Genomic DNA, 17,990 nt, shown 5'->3' with positions numbered 1-17,990 from the left:
TAAGAAACAATATAAATAAATGTAATGCATTCCCGAACCAAAAATGCACATTTTAAGGCAATAAGTAAAAAAATAGGGTTGTATATCATTACTTTACATGAGAAATAAGTCTAAAAATTAATAAATATTGTACTTAGATTGAATAAAATAAAAACTTCACTTTTTCTGTACTGAGAAGAGGCCATGTCCTAATGAGATTGCCCTGTTTCAGTCCACATGCACAAACCCATGGGGAGGTTTAAAGACTTTATTAAGACAGGTCACACTTGCACCAACTGCAAAGTTCCCCTGAGTCCAAGTCTGCTCAGCCTAAGTGTAGGGTTATAAAGTCTACAGGCAAAGGCACAAATCTGCAAGTCCACACACACACACAAGCACAATCCAGAGTCTACACATGACATATCCAAGTCAAGGTACAAAGTCCAAAAAGCAAATCTGAAGTCCAAACATGCAGCCACATGAAGCACAGATCTGAAGTCACAAAAACTGGAGTCACAGAGTTGGAGCACATGCAAGGCAGAGAATACAGACAATTGATTTGACATCACGTTGCTCCATATGTTGGGCTAAACAGGTGTGCACCAGTGTAACTCACTAGGAGAGACAAGGCTGCTGCCTCATGAGTAGCCCTGCTGACTCCCTTGTGCCTCTCTCTGTTCAGCCCCTATGTGTTCTAGGATCTGGGGGAGGAAACAGTTCCTTTTCATCCATGCTGACTTTCCACCCTGTGTTTCTGACTGGGTCTCTGAGCCTCTAGTACAGCTGCATCTCTCCCCTCTCCAGCCAGGCACTCATCTGGTCATTCCTCTGATGGCCCCTCCAAGGTTCCTGGCCTCTCTTCTTCCTCTGACCCGTTCACTCCCTTGGTGTCTTCTTGATATTCCCCTGAGCTCTACTCTGAAGTCTCTTCATCTAGGGAAGCCATTACAGGGATGGTAGGAGAAGAGCAATGAGGAGGAGAGGTTGCATGTAGGGTTGCTTGGAAGGAGAGTCCTGCTCCAATAGACTATTGGGCACTTGCACTTCAGGTATTCTTTCTCTTTTCTGCCTTTTTTCAACTTGCATCACAGGCTCTGACACACTCTTTGTCAGCTTCACTAAAAACTTATCCAATGAGGACTGTTTGTCTTCTTTTCAGAATTCCTCGAAAGTGTGAAATTGTTTGGTCATTGAATAAATTCACATTTTTACTTGTCAGAGTTTTGTCCAGATGGTACTTCTCCACAATTTTGAACTTCTGCCCATTTTCCACACATTTCTTAAATCAAGGAAATAGGGATATCCTCTCTTATCTCCTTCTCCCCTGAAGAAATTTCTTTAGTCATCTCTTGTTGCTTCTCCTGTAGTTCCTGCAGCTTCTCTGTGCTTCATGGATTAATTCATCAACAGCCTTTTTGTTAATATTTGCTGCCTTGCCATGCCTCACAATACTATGGATGCCAGTCTTTTTTTTTTTTTTAATTATCAAACAACCATGCTTGGCTTTAAAAACTTCAACACTTGCAACTCTGTCCCGATTTGTTTTCGAAAGATCGACATACAACACTTTTTGCTTTTTCACATATCATGCCTTTTGACACACTGTCACCTGCTAACTGCTTCTCATTTACCTAAATTAACATCACTTTTTCAACTTCCTTGAATGTTTGGGAATGTTCCTTTATTACTGCTTTAACTCATTTCCTAACATCAGCCTTTTTAATTGCTTCTTTATTCTTAATAATGGTGGAGACTGTTATTTTAGGCATATTGTATTTCCTAGCAAGATCACTAATCTGAATATCACTCTCATATTTGCCTATTATTTCTTTTCTCCTTTTTTGCTCAGTGGTGATGCAAAGTAATTTTTTTTTATGCTCAGTGCTATCAGTGTAATTTTGTGTAATCAAACAACAAATGAGAAACCCCAACTGCAGGGCCGAGCTGAGGATTTTGTACAGTATCTGGATGATAAAATAACTCAGATTCGGGAAGACTTGGCCGCCGACTGGGTTAGTTCAGACGAGATGACTGAGGCAGGCCTTGAGAGTGTTATCTGGGAGGAGTTCGATCCTGTGGCTCCCGAGGACGTGGACAGGATCTTGGGGCGGATGAACGCAACCACATGTTTATTGGACCCGTGTCCCTCCTGGTTGGTGCTGGCTTCCCGGGAGGTTACGCGAGGCTGGCTCCAGGGGATTATTAACGCTTCTTTGAGTGAGGGTGTCCTGCCGCCTGCCTTGAAAGAGGCGGTGGTGAGGCCTCTCCTCAAGAAGCCATCCCTGGATCCGGCTGTTTTGGCTAACTATCGTCCAGTCTCCAACCTTCGCTTTATTGCGAAGGTTGTTGAGAGTGTGGTGGCGCGACAGCTTCCCCAGTACCTGGATGAAGCTGTCTATCTGGATCCGCTCCAGTCCGGCTTCAGACCTGGGTACAGCACGGAAACAGCATTGGTCGCGTTGGTGGATGATCTCTGGAGGGCCCGGGATAGGGGTTCTTCCTCTATCCTGGTCCTATTAGACCTCTCAGCGGCTTTTGATACCATCGACCATGGTATCATGTTGCGCCGGCTGGAGGGACTGGGAGTGGGGGGCACCGTTTTGCGGTGGTTCTCCTCCTATCTCTCCGACCGGTCGCAATCCGTGTTGACAGGGGGGCAGCGGTCGACCCCAAGGCGCCTTGTTTGTGGGGTGCCGCAAGGGTCGGTCCTCTCGCCCCTCCTGTTCAACATTTATGTGAAGCCGCTGGGTGAGATCATCCGTGGTTTTGGGGTGGAGTTCCATCAGTACGCTGATGATACTCAGCTGTACATTTCCACCCCAGACCATCCCAATGATGCCTTGGAAGTGATGTCCCAGTGCCTGGAGGCCGTGCGGGTCTGGATGGGGAGAAACAGGCTTCGACTCAACCCTTCCAAGACCGAGTGGCTGTGGCTGCCGGCGTCCCGGTATAGCCAGCTGACGCCATCGCTGGTTATTGGGGGCGAATCATTGGCCCCCACGGAGAGGGCCCGCAACTTGGGTGTCCTCCTGGATGCGCAGCTGTCTTTAGAAGGGCATATGACAGCCGTGGCCAGGGGGGCTTTTTGTCAGGTTCGCCTGATACGCCAGTTGCGCCCCTTTCTGGATCGGGACTCCCTACGCACGGTCACTCAAGCACTCGTCACTTCTCGTCTGGACTATTGTAACACTCTCTACATGGGGCTCCCCTTGGGGTACACCCGGAGGCTCCAACTGGTGCAGAATGCGGCTGCGCGGGGGATTATGGGAGCGACGGGGCGCTCCCATGTGACTCCTCTCCTGCGCGAGCTGCATTGGCTTCCGGTGGACTTCCGGGTGCGCTTCAAGGTGTTGGTGATCACCTTTAAAGCGCTCCATGGCTTAGGGCCAGGGTACTTACGGGACCGCCTTCTGCCACCAATAGCCTCCCACCGGCCGGTTCGCTCCCACAGAGAGGGCCTCCTCAGGGTGCCGTCGGCCAGACAATGCCGGCTGACGACCCCCAGGAGGAGAGCCTTCTCTGTGGTGGCACCTACCCTATGGAACAATCTACCCCCAGAGATACGAGTGATCTCCGACCTTCGGATTTTTCGTCGGGCCCTAAAAACTCATTTTTTCCAGTTAGCCGGTCTGTCCTGATTTTAGGGTTAGTTTTTAAAATTTTAATATTGATTTTAATTGACAAGTTTTAAATTATGGGCCAAATTATAAATTATTTTAACTTTATTTTTAAACTGTGATGTTTTGTATAGATGTTTTTATCTTGGCTGTTCACCGCCCTGAGTCCGAAAGGAGAAGGGCGGTATAGAAATTTGAATAAATAAATAAATAAATAAATAAATAAAAGAAGAAGATTGCAACCAAACTGAACATAGTAAGGAACAATTAACTAATAAAGAAAATGAACCATAATTCATGATTATGAATCAAAATTCATAATCTTCCCTTGGAAGAAAGTGGAAAGACACCAAAAGAAGGGACATCATAAAGTACACCAATGATAGGAAAAAGTATATCGATAGGAAGAAAAGTATGATAGAAAAAGAGTAGATCAGACTTCCACAAGAAAAAAAAGGCATGTATTGGTGATAGGAGGCTTACTACTCAGGGAAACTAACCCAGCAATTTGTAGACTGAACAATCTTCCTAGGGAGGTTTGCTGTCTCTCAGGAGCAAAGATCAAAGATGTGACTGAGAGGCTTACTAAAATAATTAAGTAAACAGATTGTTACCCCTGTTCCTTCTTTCATATGTAGACAAATAAAATGACAAAGATCTGTTGAGAGAAAGTTGGAACTTTGGATTCCTAGACCATTGTCTACAATACCTATAATTGGTTAATCCAACTGGCTGGCCTTATCTGAAGGGCTTTAAACTAAAACAGGGAGGGAGGAGGCAGACCAATTTTAGATAAATCTCAAGGCAACCAACCAAGTAGCGAGAAAGAAGGGGAACTCAGATATAACACAGGAGATGTAGATAGCAAACACAAGATCAGTCAAAAAGGATTCAAATGACTATAGACTAATGCTCAAAGTATGAGGAGCAAACACGATGAACTTGAAATCCAAGTACATGACGCATATATGATATTATTGCCATTACTGAAACTTGGTGGGATGAAACCCATGACTGGAATGTACAGCTAGAGAAATTCAGATTGTTGAAAAGAAACAAGCCTAATAAAAGAGAAGGTGGAGTTGCATTATATATAAAAAATAGTTACACCTCTATGGAAATGCAAAAAACCACCCAAAAACCCAAAGATGAAAACCTTCTTCAATGCATTTGTGTTAATATAAAAAAAGAATGACATTATCATAGGTATATACCACTGACCACCTAACCAAATAAAAGAAATAGAACTTTTAGCTAATGTGTGCATGAAGCACACTACAATATATTGGGGGACTTGAACTATCAACTGGGAGACAAACTCTGCATCTACTGGGAGATCAAATATGTTCCTTATGAATTAGAATAGGGGTGTTAAACTCTCGGCCCATGGGCCAGATGCATCACGTGCTGCCCCCGCCCAGTTTAGCATAGGGGAAAAAAGTCCCAATATGTCATGTGACGCCGCCGTGACAATGTGAGTTTGACACCCCTGAACTAGAAGGTTTGCTATACTGGATTTAATTCTCACTAACAGATGAAATGATAGAGAGGGTGTTAAAGTTACAGGAACCTTGGGGGAGAGTGACCATGAGCCAGGCTAAGATTCGATATTGGGATAAAACTCAAATATTAGAAATCCAAATCTTTGGTCAAGACAGAAGTGCCTCTTCTGTGCCAAGGTGCTGAGATGACAAATGGTATTTGACGTAGGTACAGAATTGTAAAAGGGCAAACTGACCCTAAACAGATACATTCTGTTATTTAATGTTTATTACACCCCAAATGTCATGTAGATTCTAGAGAAGAAATACCTCTTTCCTTACTGTCCTCTTTACTGCTCGTGAGGTGCCTTTGAGCCCCTTATCTCCTTTTTATTATGTCTTGAGCTCCGGAGCTGAGAACCTGAGCCTGTGGGAAAAGGGCTGTTATGTCTTTCCTAGAGAGAGATTAAAGGGTAACCTCTATGTGTGAAATGTCTCACTCTTCGTAATAACTTTGTCTTTATACTGTATAAATATCTGGCCAAAAGCGGCCATCATTGTTCAGACCCTTGGCTGTCTTTGGACTGTTTGAACCTTGCGCAATAAACTCTTTCCTGCATTGAAGAGCTTGGCCTAGTTCCGTCATTTCTCCTACAACAGCTGGTGACTCCGCCGGGACTAGGTGCAAGGCGATATTTCACTGAGGGCCGTTTCGACCCCTCGGGACCATCGGGAGGTCGCTCCTGAACATTCTCCAGGCGCCACGGAGATACGTCTCTGGGAGACAGCAGCGATAGCCCTATGGGACCGACGGAGCTCTGATCGAGTCCAAGAACCCTGTGGTGCAGGAAAGGTGGTCTGAACAAATTCCTGGCCAGGAATCTACAGAGTGGGAGCGTTTTTAAGTGAGTATATTGTAAAAGAATTGTACCTGCCTCATTTGAAGGCAGAAGGAGGGACTTGATCACTCCCTCGGACTCGGGGTGGCTACCCTAACGAAGTCCGTGTCAGGTTGTGTGGGTGGTTAAGCCGTCGCATTTCTCGCTAGTGGCCGTGAAGTTCCGGGGCTACGAGTCGGCGGCAGTGTGATAGAATGGGAGGGGCTCAGAGCATGCCAAATACTCCATTGGCATGCATGTTAAAAGGTTTTGACAAGTATTTTAGCAACCCTTCCTATCCGAAAGGATCAAAGGAGCGATTAAAATTTTTATTTAAGCATGTGTGGCCATTATTGGGGACAGGGTGGCCCCCTCAGGGATCACTAAGGGAGGAAACGGTGGATAAGTTGTGGGGGGTGATTGTAGTGAATCAGGATAAATATCTTGATCAATTTCAATACATTGATCAATGGGTGAGAGCCCTAACAGAAAAAGCTGAAGATTTGCTGCTGTGTCAGGCTGAAATGGTCAGGCTATGTGTATCCAGATCTGGCGGAAAGATTAAAGGGGGGAGAAGTGAGCAAGGAAAAACTCAGGCAGAAAGAGCAGAGGAATACCCAAGAAGGAGAAAAGTATTGACAGAGGATGTGGAGGAGGTAGTTAGACCCCCCCCCTATGCTCCATTGTGGCAACCCCCAGCGCAGTGGCAGCCCCCAGCGCAGCAGCCGCCCCCGGCACAGCAGCCGCCCCCAGCGCAGCCCCTAGACCAACAGCAGCAGCTGCAGGGAGCTGTAGGAAGAGAGGGAGGTGGAAATCAGAGACGCATGAGCGATCCTGGGGCTAGACCGAAAGTTAGGAAAAGTCCCCCGCTGGGAGAAGGTAGTCAGAGTGAAGGAGAAGATCGGGACGATAAGGGGTTAAAGGAAGCAACAGGAGAAGAGCAGGTGGGGGTGCAAACCCGCGCGGTGACAGCTAAATTGAAGGCTAGCAAGCAAGAAGTTACAGCACCTTTGCGCCAGGTGGATCAGATAATAGTAAACCAGCAGGGGCAGGTGGAGCATCAGCCCCTTTTTCAATACGTGCCGTTTACTACTACTGATCTTTTAAACTGGAAGCAACACAATGGGCCGCTGACCACTAAGCCCACTGAGATGGCGGACCTGTTTCAAACTATCATGTTAACACATAATCCAACGTGGCAGGATTTACAACAGTTGTTACGCGCTCCGTTAACTCCGGAAGAACGAGAGAAGTGGAAAGCTGCAGTTAGGCAGTGTGTGAAAGAGATGTTGCCAAATGATGTGGATGTGCAGCCTGAGGTGTTGGTCCGGGCGCCCGAAATGGATCTGGGCTGGGACCCTAAGGAGGAACAGGACCGGACACGTTTGAGGGACTATCAGAATTTGGTGGTGCAAAGTCTCAGAAGAGCAGGGAAGCCCCCAGTGAATATGTCTAAGCCATCTTTAGTGATGCAGGGAGCGGATGAAAGTCCGGAAAGTTTCCTGCAGAGATTGATTGAAGCATATGAGTTATATACACAGGTGGATCCACGGCAGGGGGATAATGTGCGGATGCTGAATGAAAGATTCATAGCTCAAAGCTATGAAGATATAAGGCGAAAACTGCAGCGGGTAGAAGGAGCGCTTGGGAAGAACACGACTGAATTGTTGGAATTGGCACGGAAAGTGTATGTAAATAGGGATAAGGTGGGAAAGAAGGAGAAAGAAGCCAGGATGTAAAAGAAGGCTGAATTATTGGCAGTAGCATTATAGGGAGGAATGAATTTGGACCCTAACCTAGGGGCTCCCCTGGGCCCTAACCAATGCGCCTATTGTAAAGGAGAAGGGCATTGGCAAAGGGAATGCCCCAGACGGGTGATGAGAGGTAGAGGGATGACGAGAAGACCGGAGTTTGGATCAGGGATGCGTGGGCAGTATGCGGGGAGATGGGGAGAACGAGGAATAAGGGGGGGCTTGAATAGAGGATTTGGACAAAGAGGCTTGGGACGAGGTTTTGGTAGAGGAGCTAAAGGGGGTGCCAGACCAAGAAAAGCGATGAGTATTGGATTGGCAGACATGGTGTGGTCGGATTGACGGGGACCAGGCTTGGAAGAACCCCTGCCTGAGCCGTTGGTTACAATGAGGATAGGGGACCAGCAGACAACATTTTTAGTGGATACAGGAGTGGGTAGATCAGTTGTAAATAAGCAAATTGCAGCCCCTGGATCACGTAAAATACAGGTTCAGGGGGTATCAGGACAGATTATGGGATGGCAGGTCCTAAAGCCTGTGATGTGTGATTTTAAAGGAGCTGAAATCCAGCATGAATTTTTGTACATCCCTGAGTGCCCTATTCCGTTGCTAGGCAGGGATCTGCTGAGCAAATTAGGGGCAACAATTTCTTTTGATGAAGGTAGTCAGAAAATGACCATAAGGCATTCCCCGGAGGAGATTTGGAGGTTGATGATAGGGAGACAGGTCGGTGAGAAAGAAAAGGAGGAAAAGTGGAGGATGTTTGATGTGCCAGGTTTGTGGGCAGAGGATAATCCGCCAGGTTTTGCAGCACACCACCCTCCAGTGGTGGTTGAGCTAAAGACGGGAGCAATGCCAGTAAGAATAAGGCAACGTCCCGTTTCATGGGAAGCAATATATGCCATCTATGAGAGTATACAGAGATATTTGGAAGCGGGTGTTTTGGTGCCTACTCAATCCCCATGGAATACCCCAATTATTCCAATTAAGAAGGCAGATGGGTCTTACCGCCCCGCTCAGGATTTGAGATTTGTGAACCGCCTAACAGTTACCTTACACCCAGCTGTGTCCAATCCATACACTTTGTTAAATTTAATCCCACCCCAGGTGGGGTGGTTTTCTGTAGCTGATTTGAAGGACGCCTTCTTTACAATTCCTATTCATCCATCAAGCCAGCCGCTGTTTGCATTTGAGTGGGAGAACCCTCATACGGGCACAAAAATGCAATACACATGGACTAGGTTGCCACAGGGATTTAAAAATTCCCCGACATTGTTTGGGACAGCATTGGCTAGGGACTTGCAGTATTACATGCCTCAGCAACCGGAGATACAATTTTACAATATGTTGATGATGTTTTGGTGACAGGACGGACAGAGGATTTATGCTGGGATAATACTAAAATGTTGTTGGATTTGTTACTAGAGTGTGGGTATCGGGTATCAAGGAAGAAAGCTCAATTAGTGAAAGAGAGGGTGAGGTATCTGGGATATGATATTGAGAAAGGACACAGAGCTTTAGGACCAGAGCGGAAACAGGCAGTTTTGATGCTGGCTGAACTTAGAACAAAGAGACAACTGAGAAGCTTTTTAGGGTTGGTGGGCTTCTGTCGTATTTGGATTCCTAACTTTGCTTTGATGGCAGCACCCTTGTATGTAGCCACCAGGGGCACTAATACGGAACCCCTCGAATGGGGGGGAGAACAGAAAAAAGCTTTTAAAGATATAAAAATTACGCTAACCCAGGCTCCGGCGTTAGCCTTACCAAATCTGCAGAAGCCTTTTAATTTATATTTAGATACAAGTAGAAATATTGCAGTGGGGGTGCTTACCCAACCGCTGGGAAGGTAAGCAACAACCGGTAGCATATCTGTCAAAACAATTGGATGGAGTAGCACGAGGCTGGCCACATTGTTTAAAAGTATTGGCTGCGATTGCAGAATTAATTCAAGATTGCAATAAACTTACTTTTTCCTGTCCTATAATTGTACATTCCCCCCATGCGGTGCAGTCCATTTTGGGCGCTAAAGGACACTTATGGATTAGTGGACAAAGATTGGCAAAATACCAGGCAATTATGATTGAGAATCCCCAGGTATGTTTGGTAATGTCCAATAGGCTGAACCCTGCTACGTTGTTGCCAACGGAAGTGGACACACAGCATGATTGTATACAGGTATTAGAGAAAGTTTATTCTACCCGACCTGATTTAACGGATATCCCGTTACCCAATGCACAGTTTAATTGGTACATGGATGGATCCAGTTACATTGTAGATGGGTATCGGGTGTCTGGATATGCCATTGTAGATGATGAAGGAGTGGTGGAAAGCGGACCTCTAGGAAGTGGACATAGTGCACAGGTGGCTGAGTTGTGGGCACTGATATGTGCCTTAGAAAGGGCCAAGGGAGAAACATTGAATGTGTGGACAGATAGTAAATATGCATTCCTTACTTTACATGCACATGGAGCTGTTTATAAGGAACGAGGGTTTAGAGATTCAGCATAGAAAATTATTTTGCATGGACATCTTATTAGCCGCTTGATTGAAGCTGTGAATAAACCAAAGAAAGTGGCAGTGATGCATTGTAAAGGACATCAGAGGGGAGATGATAAGGTAGCTATGGGGAATAGAGCAGCTGATGTAGAAGCAAGGGAAGCGGCAAAGCAAGAGGGACCGCTGCCCGATTTGTCTGTTTGTGTAGCAATGGATTTAGGGGTTATACCCCCTGAAATCAAACCAACATATACGCAACAGGAAAGTGTGAAAACAGTGACAGATTTGAAAGCTCAGGTTGAAGATGGGTGGTATGTATTACCCAACAGGAGGATTTTCATACCAGTCTCGATGGCATGGACACTAGCGCGCCTAGCCCATGAAACAACACACATGGGTAAAACGGCTTTAGAACTAGCATTAGGAAGAGATTATTATATCAATGGGCTGGCCGGAGTTGCTGCCGGAACGGTTGCAAAGTGTGTTACATGTGCTAAGGTTAACCCAAGGCAAGGGCCCTTACTGCCCCCTGGTGCCATACTCCGGTCATACATCCCCATGGATTATATTATGATAGACTTTACTGATATGCCTAGATGTGGATTGTTTAAAGCTCTGTTGGTTATGGTGGATATGTATACAGGGTGGCCTGAGGCTTTTCCAACGAAGACCAAGCAGGCACGGGAGGTGGCAAGACTATTACTAAAAGAGATAATTCCCAGATTTGGAATTCCCAGTTATATCTCATCGGACAATGGTCCTGAGTTTGTTCATCATATTAATCAGGCAGTTGCAATGGCGGTAGGAATAAAGTGGCGGTTTCACAGTGCATTTCGGCCAGAATCAGTTAGATGTGTAGAAAGAATGAACAGGACTCTTAAGGAAAGAATTACTAAGATTTGTACAGATAGTCATTTAAAGTGGCCGGATGCTCTACCACTAGCCTTGTATGCAATCAGAAGCTCGCCAAGGGGCCAACACAAGTTATCGCCATATGAGTTAATGTATGGACGACCGCCAGGGTTGTTAAGAAGGAACTTGGCAGGGTGGCCGGATCTGGGGCATAAGGGGGGAGTTTGGAATATGGAAATGGTACAAGAATTTAATAAGCAAGTTGAGAGGCTCCAGCGATATGTGATGGTACAAGTGCCCCCCCGGTTAATAACCCATTGTCATCCATTCAAACCAGGGGATCAAGTATGGGTCAAACATTGGAAGAAGGAGCCACTGGAAGGACGATGGAAAGGACCTTTTACCGTTATTATGACTTCTCCCCTTGCTATTAAGATTGCAGAATCAAAGTCGTGGATTCATTGGACACGAGTCAAGGCGGCAGCAGAATCTGGCTGGAAAGTGACCATGGATAAACAAAATCCCACTAAGCTAACATTTAAGCGTGCTTAAAGACAGCTTTTTCTATTTTACATATAGGATACTTGGAGCTGTGACCAATTGTGGGGACCCGCAACAGATCAAGAAAGTGGACTGGATACCTGGGGTGGCGCATTATTTTGGAGGCAGATTAAAGACAAGCGGCTGAAAAACAAGGATCCATGTGGGAGGAGAGTTGGATGTGGGCGTATTGGGGATTGGGGGTATTGGTCCTGTCGATTATTGTGTTTTACAGGTATAAACAGTGGTTTTGTGGACAACCGAAGAGCATCGAGGCACCAGCTACTCCAATCCCTAACTGCCTGGATCTTCTTCTGAACACCCATATAGTATAAATTGTTTGCTTATCAAAGAAATACTGGTTGTAATAGGTGAAAGGCGATTCTCGAATGTACCAAAATTTTTGTCTTTCCAATGTGTTGGTTTTGTAATTGTGGATGTGAGTGTTGTTGTTGCGCTCATTGTATAGATTGTGTTTTATGCACAGGGTGTTTGGTTGAGTGTGACATAAAAATCATAGAAGATGTGCTAGAGCACTATTTGGTGATAGGTTTGGAAACATCTTATTATACACTTAAGACTAGCCCAACTATTGAGATAGCATTGAGAGATCGGAATAAAAAGGACTGGGAGGATGCAGAACATGGTGATTGTTGGACTGGGATTATGGATAAGTGGATGAGTAATGGGACTGCGAAGTGAGTCAGATATTCCCAGGATAGAACCAACAAGCAAAGAGAATTGTGACCCGTGCATACGGACAACATTACAGGGAACACGAGTTTCTAAAACCTTGATTTAGAAACACTCAAAAACCTGATGGGTGTAAGGAACACACACCCCGAACCTGTCAAGTAAACAATACCATATATCACATGTGTATACTAAAGGATAAGGTGCAGTGCTATAACCCAGCAGAAGCCAAACGGATAACTACTTATGAAATGTCAATATACACAACAGAATGTGGGAGAGAAGAACTTTTGAACAGGACAGAATTTAGGAAGTTGGGGAATCCAGTAGAGATAACATTTGATGCCTGTTTAGCTATTAATCGTAACTGTGATGTCTGGAAGTCAACATGTGGGACATTAGAATGGGAAAGAAGTTATATGTTGGACAAAAAGTATATGTGCCAAAAGCAGGGAGAATGCAGTGATCGAAGCACATATAGTTATTGTCCATATTGGTCTTGTGCAGTTATGTGGACAGGAGATCAACCAGGGGGTACCCAGAGATGCAAGTTGGAAAATGGGGTAGCTAGTAGCAACTGCCGACAGAATGAATGTAATCCTATAAAGATCACATGTATCCCGACAAAACTATGGAAGGAGGATTACGGATTAGGAATCTATGCTAAGGGAAAAGATCCCCTTGTAACCCTTCGATGGTATGTTACTAAGGTTACCAGAGCAACACATGATACAAAAGGATTGTTCTGGTCATATTATTTGGAGATGGAGAAGTTGAATATACCTGAAATTCCTAGTCATGTAACAAATACCTTTGTCAAATTGGCAGAAGACATAGCCCATACCCTGAATGTATCAAATTGTTTTGTTTGTGGAGGGACTAACATGGGAGAAAAATGGCCATGGGAAGCCCAGGAATTAAATTATTCCAAAATATTAGAAATGGATCAGAAAAACAACCTGTCATATAATAAGGGTAAGGATGGAGATTGGACATTGACTACTAGTCTGGTAGGGAACGTGAGTTTTCAGAGAAAAATTGTGGCGGGCTGTCATCAGGTAGGAAACCTCATATGTACAGGCAAATGGGAAAGTAAGGTATGGTGGCCAGGAAGCAATGCCACAGAGGGAACTGATGAAATGGCTCTGTTTCTGGTAAATGGGCTGTCCTTTTTAAAGGATCCAGATAATCAGACCCTTGAATGGCTGGCTCCTGATGGACTATACTGGATATGTGGTAAAATGGCATATGGGGTTCTACCAAAATCTTGGTGTGGAGCCTGTGTCTTGGGATTAATTAGGCCCAGATTCTTTTTGCTTCCCCTTAAAACCCGACAGGTTTTAGGTGTCCCGGTATATGATGAGGTGGGAAATTTAAGACAAAGAAGACATGTAGACACATCTGCAATAGGAAAAGTTAGGGTCGGAGGTAACCAACGTAGTTGGGGAAGTGAAGAGTGGCCTGCAGAGCGAATTATTGAGGTTTATGGACCAGCTACATGGGCGGAAGATGGCATGTATGGCTATCGGACCCCTATATATATTCTGAACTGTTTAATTCGTCTGCAAGCTGTGGTTGAAATCATCACCAACGAAACTGTAAAAGGTCTTACTCAATTAGCTAGGGAGAGTGTCAAATCAAGGACATATATTATGCAGAATAGATTAGCCTTAGACTATTTGTTAGCCAAGGAAGGAGGGTTATGTGGAAAGTTTAATTTGACTAACTGCTGCATAGAAGTTGATGAAAGCGGAAAGGTTATTAAGGAAATAACAGACAAAATGGTTAAAATAGCTCATGTGCCAGTCCAGACTTGGAAAGGCCTTAATTTACAGGATATGTTTTCAGGATGGTGGCCAAAGTTACCTGGTCTGCAGGCCATTTTTGGCCTGGTGGGATTAATAGCTGCAGGGTGTATTTTTCTCCCATGTATCTTACCTCTGTTTGTTAAGACTATTTCTAAAAGTCTATCCTTGCTGGTGGAATGTAAGACAACCGCTCAGGTGATGGCTATGTGGGATTACAAATGGCTCCAGCAGGAAGAGGACCTGGAGGTGTGACTCGTCTGGATAAGTCAGATGAGTCACAAAGGGGGGTATGAGCCAGGCTAAGATTTGATAGTGGGATAAAACTCAAATATTAGAAATCCAAATCTTTGGTCAAGACAGAAGTGCCTCTTCCGTGCCAAGGTGCTGAGATGACAAACGGTATTTGACATAGGTACAGAATTGTAAAAGGGCAAACTGACCCTAAACAGATACATCCTGTTGTTTAATGTTTATTACACCCCAAATGTCATGTAGATTCTAGAGAAGAAATACTGCTTTCCTTACTGTCCTCTTTACTGCTCGTGAGGTGCCTTTGAGCCCCTTGTCTCCTTTTTATTATGTCTTGAGCTCCGGAGCTGAGAACCTGAGCCTGTGGGAAAAGGGCTGTTATGTCTTTCCTAGAGATAGATTAAAGGGTAACCTCTACGTGTGAAATGTCTCACTCTTCGTAATAACTTTGTCTTTATACTGTATAAATATCTGGCCAAAAGCGGCCATCATTGTTCAGACCCTTGGCTGTCTTTGGACTGTTTGAACCTTGCACAATAAACTCTTTCCTGCATTGAAGAGCTTGGCCTAGTTCCATCATTTCTCCTACAACAACCATGTGACATTGGAATTCAACATAATGCAGGCACATGCCATAGAACAAAATCAAACTAGTGTCTTAGACTTAAAAGAGCTTATTTCAACAAACACAGTGAGAGCTTGGAAAGATTCCATGGATGGAAATCATTCAAAGAGATTTAGAAACTGAAACATGAGATTATAAAACCCAATCTGGTGCAATACCATTGAAAAAGAAAAAAATAACATCTCAGAAAAAAGCAGCATGGTTGCATAAAGAACACTGATAAATTAAAAGATAAGAAGGATAAGTATAAAAAGTGAAAAGGAGGGACACATAACTAATGCAGACCAACAGTATATAGTCTGAATCTGCAAAGATGAAGTTAGGAAAGTAAAGGTTCAGAATATACTAAGATTTGCAACAATGTCAAAAATCATTTAAAATGTTTCTTTTCTATGTGAAAAGAAAAGAAAAGAAAAGAAAAGAAAAGAAAAGAAAAGAAAAGAAAAGAACCAGTGATGGTTAGAAGATGACAGCAGCATCTTACCACTGATGGTAAGAAGATGACAGCAGCAGGGGGAAAGTGGAACTGCTTAATTCATTATTTGCCCAAAAGGAAAAATTAGTCCAACCCATCAAAAGCAGTACCATAGATACAAGACAAAATAGACATGAAAAAGGTAAAATAACATGTATCTTACTCTAGCCAAGTTCAAATCAGCACAACCTGATGGATTACATCCCAGAGTTCTGAAGGAAGTAGCAGATAAGATCTTGGAATCACTGAGGGGGCGGGGCTGACATCGTGATGGGACGCGGAAGGTTTCAGTGCTCTGAGACCACCTGTTGATGGCTGACACCACCGCTGATATCTTCACAGCTGGACGGTCCAAATTGGACCTCACTGTCCCGTAGAGACAGTGATAGAGGGCACATCCTGCAGATCCCAGGGACACTGCAAAGTCCCTGGTTGATCCAGGAGAAGTCCTTTTTTCTGGCTGTGAAGAGGCAGCCATTAAGCTGCTGAAGTTGGGACAGCTCCGGAATGGAAGAGAATGAGTGAAAGTGTTACGATTTGGTGAGAGACTTTTAAATTAAGATTTTAAGAACACCCTGAAGTGAAAATATAATTACAATTGAAGATAGAAGAAATTAAGTGGCAAAATTGAGCCTGAATTTAAGTTAATTTTCCTGCAATACAATTTATTTTTATTTGTGGATGCTTGTGGAGAGTTCTACTTTTAAATTTGACTGGACTGGATTGGAAGGGAGATTTCCTTTTTTACCTGTTTAATTGCTAAATTTTTGGTGCCTTTTTTAGTTTACATGATTTTGGATTAATTTTGTTACCTTTCCCTTTGGCCAAATTTTAACTTTTAATTCTTTTTTTCTTTTCATTGGCTTTATTGTATATTGGAGATAGAGGGAGAGTGGAAGAAGCAGGAAATATTACCATCTAGTGGACTGAAACATTGTATCTCTTCTTTTTTTCCCACTGATAAAAGAAAGTAGCAACTGTGTTATAATTCAAGGTCGTTGAGCCTGTTTATAGATAAAACTTAGAAGAGCATCAAAGAGTGTTTACAGGATTGTTTATGCAGGTGCTCTTTGGAGAAACTATTGTTGACAGGCAGATAAAACTTGAAAGAAGAAGATAACAGTGACTCTGGAAAGAGAGCTGTAAAATTGAGTGAGAAATATAAAAGAGCTTTTGAATACTACACAGTTGTGGACCTCTATATTAGATAGAAAGTTTTCTTTCTTTTTTTAATTTTATTGTGTGGGTGCTGTTTTTTATTATTCCACTTCTCCCCCTTCTAACTATTTTTTAATAGGATTGTGTCTGCTTTTAGGAGACGTTTAGTATTTTTAAGTTTTTGAAATAGTTTTTTTCCCCTTTTCTCTCTTCTTTTTTTCCCCTATTCTCGTTTTTCCTCTTTCATAATACATTATTGTTTAATTGGATTAAGACATACAAGAGCCTGAAGAAATTATTTTTTGGTTTTTTCTTTTTCTTTTTTTTCCCTTTTCTCTTTTTTCTCTCTCTCTCTCCCCCCCCCATTAATTGGAGACTGTTAATTAATTTGGTTGTTACCTCTCTATTTAATTGGATTAGGGCACACAAGAGCCTGAAAATTGTTTTCCTTGGATTTTTTTTTCTTTCCTTTGCCTATGGTTATTTGGGATAATATTTGCCCTCCATAAAAACGGATTAGGATTGAGAAGAACCTGAAGATACTTTATTTTTTTAAAAAAATTGAATAGATTGCAACTACTTTATAGATATGAGTAAAATGGCAGCAGTTATTAGTTCTTCCAGATCAACTCCTTCTTCACCATCGGGAGGACAACGATCAATACAGGCAATGTTGCAGCAGGAAAAGGAGAAGGATTAGAGATATGGACAGTAGACTAGAAGAGGTTGAATGTGATAAGAGTGGATTAGGATGGGAGATGGACAAATAAGAATTTTATTTAAGATTTCAAAATGTTGAAGAAGAAAAAGGAGAAAATTTGGCAGAAAAAATGATAGAAATTTTGGCAGAAGCATTAGAAATCACCAAAGAAAAAATGTTTGATGGCATTAACGAGATGTATCGAGTATATACAAGATATGCAATGAGAAATAAACTACCAAGAGACGTTCATATAATATTCACCAAGAAATCAATTAAAACACAAATATTGCAGATTACAAAAGAGAAAACACTGCAATACAAGGGCAAGGAATTTGTGGTTCTGAAGCAAATACCGAGAAGAGTGAGAGATGAAAAGAGAATATCAATTTTTGATGAAAATGCTGCTTCAGAAAGGTGTGACCTATAGATGGCTGATACCAAAAGGTTTGGTGTTTACATGGCAACTTCAAAGATTTAAAATAGATTTGGAAACGCAAGTATCAGCGCTTTGTTGATTTTTCAAACTGAGACAAATCTGAGTGAGTGAAAGTGCTTTGAAAAAAACATGGCGCTTAGCCTTAAAGTTAACGAGCCAATGAGTGTGGATTGGTGAAGTTATTTTGTGTTACAAGTTTTCAAGTTGTTGCAAAGTTGCCTTGTTTGCTATAAGAGAAGCAAGTGGAAA

At 43.3% G+C, this 17,990-nt stretch overlaps 1 protein-coding gene across 1 annotated transcript in view; it reads right to left on the bottom strand.

Annotated features, from left to right (window-relative positions):
* LOC139315011 (arf-GAP with Rho-GAP domain, ANK repeat and PH domain-containing protein 3-like) overlaps positions 1–17,990 on the bottom strand; it is an 87,609-nt gene that overhangs the window by 13,642 nt on the left and 55,977 nt on the right. The window lies entirely within an intron of this gene.

Source organism: Pituophis catenifer, unplaced genomic scaffold, assembly GCF_029215685.1.
Source record: "Pituophis catenifer annectens isolate HBS135680 unplaced genomic scaffold, rPitCat1.0.hap2 SCAF_3, whole genome shotgun sequence".
NCBI lineage: Eukaryota > Metazoa > Chordata > Lepidosauria > Squamata > Colubridae > Pituophis > Pituophis catenifer.
The sequence above is the reverse complement of the archived record's forward strand: the minus strand, read 5'-3'. Positions and strand labels throughout refer to the sequence as shown.